Here is an 8625-nt window from a genome sequence, read left to right on the forward strand (position 1 = left end):
TGGATGGTCATTATCTAATTTAGATTTGACGTGAGTAGTGTGTAAAGTATATATATATATATATTGGGTTTGATTGTGGGACGTGGATCGCTTTATTTGTGCTACGCTTTATGTGTATATTATATGGACACATATATAATAATAAAATGCTTTGTGGAAGCTTGTATAATTTGGTGGTCATTATCTAAGAAAGATTTGACCTTGATGTTGTGTATTTTTTGACACGCGGATTTATATTGAGATATTAGGAGATATTATATTCCTAATACGTTATAATAAAATGTATGTGATAATGTTGAAGCATTGTGACATGAGATAATATATTTGGGATATTTATATTAATGCAATATCTTGGAGAAATGTATATACACTCCATTATTTTATATGTGAGATGCTAATATAGTATTGGTGAATATTTGCCCACGGGAGGAGTGGGTATAGTGCAATAATATATTGGCACGTGAATGAATGAAAGTGACTATGAGATATAATTAAGATGTTTCTAGATATTATGGCTTAGTGCAATAAGGTAATTGACCTGCACGTGATATAGTAGAAATGTTTATGAGTCATTAACGATGACACCCTAATAAATTACATAACGAAAATCCTAGAACCCGACTACCACAACTCATGTGATTGGCCCTTCCGGCGCGCTTCAAATTTGAATGGCCCCCGGGCGAAATAATAGTTAGCTTGATTATTCCGTCGCAAAATAGAACGATGATGCGATATTTTATGCCTAATAGTGGCCTGCTTACATAGATTTGGCTTCCGTGTGAGGATTTACGGTGTGTGCGGCATCCCGCTCAGGTGGTTACGCACGGAGTGGCTCATTATGTAAGAGAGGCATGTGGATGTACATGTTCGGCGTTGGGTTTGCGATTGTGGTAGCCAGGGAAACTAGGTAAGACATAGATACGACGTGATTTTAGGGACACACAAAGAAAGCCCGAAATAATCTAATTATGGTAATATGTTGGTAAATGATATATCTCTAGATAGATGATTTGTATATGGTTGGCTGGTTATAGTTTAGTTAGAACCTAAAGGCTCGATGGAGGAACTACATGCCTTATTTATTATGAGTATAGTTGTTGTGTGTGGTTAGTGGGAAGTTAAAGGCCTCCGATTGGAGGAACTACTCCCCTAGATTAGTGTACTTTAAGAATGTTAAAGGCCTCGAGGAGGAACTACCCCCCCTAGATTATTGTACTTAAGAATGTTGTATTAGTCGCTTGAAAGTTAAAGGCTTCGGGGAGGAACTAACTTCTTGTAGGGATTGTGTATATATATGTATAATTATATGTTGTATTTTAGGGCTACTCACACCAAAGATTGTTTATAATGCTGACCGATTTGCATGTTTGTTTATCGGTGTGTTCATTAAATGAACATAGTTGATAAGTCTTGACAGTTTTAGTGTTGAAGAAGATCGGTTCTTTGCTTGTGGTTTTTGCGTTAGCATTCTCTCGTGTGTTTTGTTTTCCCCTAAGGTGATATAGATTTTCAGTTGAGATAATATTATTTGCATTTTCATTTGTAAATTGTTTTATAATGAAGAGGACTTTGTTTAAGTTAAAATTTTTATTGGTTTTAATTATCCGCATATTTTAAACTGTTTATGGGCTTTTGGGAGTGGAGAGTGCGTCACACCTCGGAAATCGAAGAGTCGGGGACAAATAATGTTTTTTCCGAATTCTGTCGAAATTCGGGGTCGTGACAACACCCCACCATCATCCCTCATCTTTCACTCCAAGCTTTTCCTTCTTTTTCCTCTAAACTTCGCCAAGACTTACGAGTGCACCTCCTTGCCTCGATGAGCGCACCCGCACTCGCATACACTTCCGAAATTTTACTCAGAGCGCCGACCGACCCGGTCGAGTTGAGTCGACTTCGCAAAAACACTATAACTCCAAAACCCACGAGCGACGACCCGCTTCAAAAGCGAAGCGACATCCCGCCCTCTGTGAACATGGAAATTTCCAAATTTTTGAGGGTCATTCCAGGATTTTTGGAGTTGTTCAAAGAGTAGGTGAGATGACATCTCCTATAGTCATACCTGAACAGTCTTTCGAAGACGTGTTGGGAACCAAGACCTATGGATATTGGTTCCGACACAGGATCCTGCAGTTAGGATGGCGCCATCTACTGGTAAGTGGTGACGATTTATACTCAGCACAACTTATTACTTATTTCTACGACCACGTTAATTTCTATTGTAATCAGGATGGAGAACAAGAATTCTCCGTCGTAGTCGATGACACCACACTAAAATTCAATAAAAATGTGGTAGCTTTAGTTTCAGGATTACCAATACCTGATCCTGTTCACACATGGGGATATATGACCGATAATGCATACCTTTATGATTATACATATTTCCATGAGTATTATGGGGGAGGGGTATTTCGAGTAATGGACCCAGGGGCGATATAGCATTGCCCTTGGTAGCCCATCCCTAAACGTAGGCACCACCATGTTATTCATCCCGATGAATATTTCGGGGAATGGCGGTCACATACAACAAGATCTGCTGGTGACATTTTCCTCGCTTTAGGCGAGGGCGTCCGCCGATATGACATTCCCCGAAGTTTTAGTCGCTAGTCTTAAGAGAGCCCAAAGCATGAGGCATAAGTATCTTCTTATGCCTGTTTTGGTAAGCCGCGATCATGCATAGTTGTTTACCCAGTATTCTCGTACACAATTCCGCAGTTGAAAAGGGGTTGAAGTCATGAGACCCACCAATTGTGTGGTTCGCCATTCGCGAAATAATGACTTGGCCGGGATAGTAAGTGCGACCTCATTTGGTCGCTCCAGACATCCCATCGCATACATAATAACACTTAACAGGTTAGCATTAGTAGATGATAAATGGTGGCAAGCTTGGCAAGTTATAATAGCCCCGGGGGATCTTGAATGAACCTCATCTCTTTGATGAGGAGGAGGATGTTTAAAGCGGAGATAAGGTAAGTTTTAGTTTTGTTATTGTCGCTTATGTCCCAACCAATTTAATTCTGTTAACCCCATAATGGGTGGAACTCTTATAGAGTTGCATCAGTATTTTTATTTCCTATATTAGTATGTTCTAACCTTGTTTTGCAGATGTTCCAGAATTTCACGCGTTTACATGGTATTTTTCTACCCTCTTTATTTAAATGCCCTGAGGACAAAGCATGCTTCTTGTTTTGGGGGCATAGAAACACGTGTAATTAAGGCATCTGCTAGGATATAAATATGTATAACATGCATTTGTTTTCAAGTTAAATTTTTTAAAAAAATATAAATAAATAAGTTATGCTATACACTTAGGAATATTGGTATTGTTTCTTTCTCTATGCTCTTAACAATCTAGAAGTCTCAATGAGCTTTTTGCATCGAATAATTGTTAGAAACTTAGGTTAATATGTAGGTAATAATCTTTGCATCTATCTATAAATATATTACATGAGTATCTATGATTGTTAGCAATAAGTTTCAAATCTAGGCTAGAGTACTTATTCTACAAATCCTGTGAGAATATAGTCTAAAGCCTTATATGAGCCAAACATTTGAGAAATGACACAAGGGAGAAGTAAAATCCGGATAGAGAAATCACACGTCCACTTGCTTGATCACTATGCCATATCCTAGCTTAGAATTTAGGCCCTCTTTGGATCGATATAGCCAAAATTCAAACCTATGAATTATTTTCCGCTTAGTCCCTCCTCGAACCTTTCTTTAGTCTTCCATAAACCACAATTCCTTTACCCCATTACAAAACAAAACAAAATAAAAAATTCAACTTACCCAATCTAGAATAAGTCCGAGAATAGAATGAGTGAAGAAAGAAGAAGAGAAAACCCGTGGTAAACAAAAATTAGTTAGTTGCTCCTAAAAAAAAAAATTTCCATCCAAGGAAAAGAAAAAAATAGAAATAAATAAAAACTCCAAAAATAGAATAAAAGGAGTCAAAAGCCAAAGAAAAAAAAAGAAAAATATAGCTAAGGATGGAAACAAAGTATAGAAGCAAAAGAAAATAACAAGGTTTTCTCTAAGTTACATAATATGAAGACTCTATTATCTCAGGACTTGTCCTTTTAAATATCCATTTCCTTCCTTCTTAAACCATCTCCTAATCCCCTGACACCTAATAAAGACCTCTAGCTCAATTAGGAATAGGTTAGTGTGATAGTAAGTGGCAAATGTGTTTGATCGACTCCGCTTTCTTGTTTGTCATTGAGATTGTAAGGTAAAGTGTGCCCACCGCACAATTGGAGTAGCTTAAAACTTGAGCGAAAAATCGAGTGGTTTTGTCTTGACATTTATGTGAGGACCTACTTAAGGACGTTATTCCGAGTTTTCAAAAACGAACCTGCTAGGCATTTCATAGTATTACTCATAGTATATATATTTGTATCATAGATGATTGATTATTATGCATATATTAGTTTAGTTTTTTGACTTGGTTATTCTTATTCAATTGCTAGTGAGATGTATAGATAGTTGAGACATGAATGAGGAAACAATAGTTCTTTTTCTTAGTCGTTGTAGTATAGATGAAGTTTGTGAGTACCTTCCCTGGAAAACTCTCACGAGGCTATAACTCGTCCACTAGGGAATTCCTAGTGGTTTAAGGCCTTGTTGCATATGGTCAATGCAATCGCACTCAGCGAAACGAGAGTAGATAGAACTCCATTTTTGGTCACTTATTCTAATTTCTCATCTTTGCTTGAGGACAAGCAAAATGCTGTTTGGGGGTGGTTTGATAAGAGCCCAAAATTGTAGTTTTAACCCTGTAGAATCATACTTTTAGACCAATTATGTGAGTAATAATTAAGAGTTAACACTAATTACGTGTTTTATGCATTTCAAAGTCAAAAGTCCATTATGTGTAGAAAATGTGCCACTTTAGTGAGATAAAGGAGCAAAGGTCGGTTGCTAAGGAGTTCTGTGATTAAAGGCCAAGATTCAAGAAGACAAAGCCTTTCTAAATCCCGGTCAAAAGTTGAAAAGTCGACGCGGGCGTAAACAAAGACTCAAAGTCGCAGAACTTCCGGGCGGCCGTATCTTTGGACTCAAACCTCGGAATTGGGCCTACCTTATGTCAGAACGACCGGCTCGGAAAGAGCTTTCCAATGGTCTAAGCCTCGACCCAATCAGAGGAGCAGAAGTGGATGGAAAGTCTGTTGAAGCCAACTGCAGCTGAAGAGGCCTTTTTGGACTGAAAGAATTGGGTTTTGGGCCTGATTCTCTGGCCCAAAACATGGCTCCAACCCCATGCACGATTTTTGGATCTGAAAATTATAAAAACAAGAGCTTGACTCTTTGTTAATGGTAGCTAGTTAGACCTAAAACAATAGATAATTCTAGATCTAGTTTTCATTAATTAAATTAAGTTTAAGTTAAATTCAATTCTTGTTTTAGATTAAGTCTTTGAATCATTGTTCTTGATTGATTAGATAAATAAAATAGTTACTTTGTCAATTTCGATTTTTTGTCATTTCAATTTATAGATCTAATTTTAATTCTTGTTGATTATCATTTCGTAGTTTAAATAGATTAAAACATTGTCAGTTAATTTAGTTAAGTTAGAATTTTAATATGATGTGTGTTATAATTCAATGGGAAATGATGGTTTGATGACTCAAGGCTAAAACCTCCATTAGAGGGGTTGATGAAGCTTGGATGAAAACTTAGTTGTATAGTGTAGAAGCGTTGTAGAATTTATTCCACTCTAGAAGGTTGTGATTCGCCATGAGAATGGGTGGACAACCTCACATGCTAGTTAGTATTTGGTAGAAATGCCATGAACACTAGGGATTAGAACTCGAAATTCTTGCCGTAAGAACGTAAGAATCGAGATACAAGAATCTATGCTAGGTTATTAAGTTGGATTCGAAGTGGAATCAATTCCCCTCTAATTCTTTATCTAGATTCACATTCAGTATTCAGTACCATTTCGTTATTCGTAACTTGTTAATTTTCATTCACCTCGTAGTATAGAATTCCCCTCGTAAATCTCTCATTAGACTTAAGACCGATTAGTTAATTATGAAATCATTCCATGCTAGAGAACTAGGAGTGGAACGAATTTGTTACTCCACTCTATTTCGATAGAATTGAGAGTAGAAAGATTGATAAATATAGACTCGTATTAAGTTTTAGTTTACTTACGTTTTGAGTTTCATCATTCATTTCGTAGGTAAATTAGCTTTTTATGTTTTATCACACGCCTGCTTTATTAAATAGGATTCCCTTAAAATCCTCTGATGATGCTAGGGTCCCATTTTTCCTTACCCGAAAACAGTTTCCAGTAAGGTTAAGTTTTGCACTTACTATACTATTAACAAGTCACATGGTCAAACCTTACCTCATGTCGGTGTATATTTGCCGGAGCATGTCTTCAGCCATGGACAACTATTTGTCGCGCTCTCGAGGGGTATATCAAGGCAGACGACAAGGGTTTTAGTAAAAAATGGTTCTCTCATTAATCATCCCGGTATTCACATGAGGAACGTGGTATACAAAGAAGTAGTACAACAATCTTCCTAAATATTAGTGCGAGTTTTTAGTAAAGGTAATATCCAAGTCCTACCTGTTGTTGTTGTTGTTGTTGTTGTTGTTGTTGTTCTTCTTCTTCTTCTTCTTCTTATTATTATTATTATTATTATTATTATTATTATTATTATTATAATCCTACATATGTTGAATCTACTCTATATCTAGCTACCTCCTCCCACAACTCCATGACAATATGTTGCTGCATTCAGTCTTTTTTTTTTGCGAGGCAGCAAACCAGTTTGTGAATATAAGGAGCATGGTTAAAAAAATCCAGTCACAATGCAAGCTTAGCAAGTCTGTAAGTATGTTTACACCAGCGCTGGCAATAACACCTTTTGCAGGTTCTTTTGTTCCTCTGTTCATATAAATATACACATGAACCTGTAACTACTTTACTTCATTTCTTCACAAGTGATTTTACAGACACTGGGGTCACGATGAGAATACATTATGCTGGTGGCTTTTCAAATGCTTGCATTGTTGACCTTTTGAGCCCAGCCGCATATATCTTTGCAAGTGTGAAATCTAAGATACACCCCCCTTTAGTGTAGTTACTGGGATTTTGCTGGTTTGTTTCTTATTGATATGCCCTCTGATGTTTCTCTGTAGTATCAATGCGATGGACCCAAATACCAAAAGTATTTTGCAGCTCCTCCGTTTGAGACAGATAAAGACAACTGAGATTCTGATTCCAAATTTCTCTTGGTTAGGCATGTGTTAAGCATTAAAAGGTATTTTTTTTGTAGATATTCAATGGCGTCTTCCTTAAAGTTAACAAGGCGACTGTCAATATGCTGCATAGGGTTGAATCTTATGTGACATTTGGGTAACTGGTAACTTAATCTGTTTCCTGACAATTTTTTTTAAAAAAAAGTCGATGTAATGGTCATTCTCAAAGTTCACAGAAAATGATCCTTCAAGTGTTTAGAGCTCCTTTAACTTATTCCCTGAATTACAGATATCCTAATCTGAAAAGCGTGAGGGAACTGATTTATAAGAGGGGTTATGGAAAGCTGAACAAGCAGCACATTGGTTTGACCGATAACTCTATTGTGGAATAGGTATACATTTTAGGTTTTTCCATTTGCTCAAGTGATTCCTTTGCTTACCTTCTGACTTCACTTCTTGGCAGGGACTTGGAAAGTATGGGATAATCTGCATTGAAGATTTGATTCATGAGATCATGACTATAGGACCTCATTTTAGGGAAGCAAACAACTTCTTATGGCCTTTCCAGTTGAGTGCTCCATCAGGTGGAATGAAGAAGAAGAAGAGAAACCACTATGTTGAAGATAGAGATGCTGGAAATAGGGAAGATTACATCAATGAGCTCATAAGGCGGATGAACTAGATAGGGAGCTCATATTGTCACAGCTATGACTATATGGTTTCATTTTTCATTTCGGAGACTGTGGATTTTAATTGCTCATATTATTAGAGCTATGACTATATGGTTTCAGTTTTCATTTTGCAAAGTATTTTGATTTTTTTTTTTTTTGAAACGAGTTAATAGGGTTTGGCAGATCCTTAACCTGTATTAAGATCTTACATAAATCGTTCCCTTTAGAGTATTTTGAATTTTGATTTAGTTGAGTTCTACATTAAACCTATTGTTTGTTTGTTGGAATTTTGTTGTTCTCACCTGTCTACTAGTTCTGGGTTCGTATTATGCATTTATAGCCAATTTCATATGCTTTTCATATTGGATACAGACATCATTTTTGTTCATAGGACAGATATGCTCCTATTTTGTAAGTAACTACAAAAAATATATATATCCACTTCCAATATGAAGTGTGCTTCTCTTAATTTGCCGCCCTCTACATCAGTCAGTTCTGTCTTCTGTGTATCATCGTCTTGAACATTAGTCATTTACTGAATTGCTGCTGATGCATTGAAAAAAAAGAGTCATTTACTGATGCAAGTGTATTAATGCAATATCTAAAGTTCTACTCTTTATATATATATAATATATATATATATATATATATATATATATATATATATATATATATAATAGCAGTCCCTTTTGCTGCGCTATGAGGGTGTCCACGTAGGCTAATTTTAAGTACCCTATTTACT

The 8625-nt window shown here is 36.5% G+C and overlaps 1 pseudogene; it reads left to right on the top strand.

The window, feature by feature from the left end:
- Window positions 1-7711: 7711 nt before the first annotated feature.
- On the top strand, window positions 7712-8009 carry LOC147499233 (large ribosomal subunit protein uL30w pseudogene; annotated as a pseudogene).
- The last annotated feature ends 616 nt before the right edge of the window (window positions 8010-8625 follow it).

This window comes from Coptis chinensis, chromosome 5 (assembly GCF_015680905.1).
Source record: "Coptis chinensis isolate HL-2020 chromosome 5, ASM1568090v1, whole genome shotgun sequence".
Classification (NCBI taxonomy): domain Eukaryota; kingdom Viridiplantae; phylum Streptophyta; class Magnoliopsida; order Ranunculales; family Ranunculaceae; genus Coptis; species Coptis chinensis.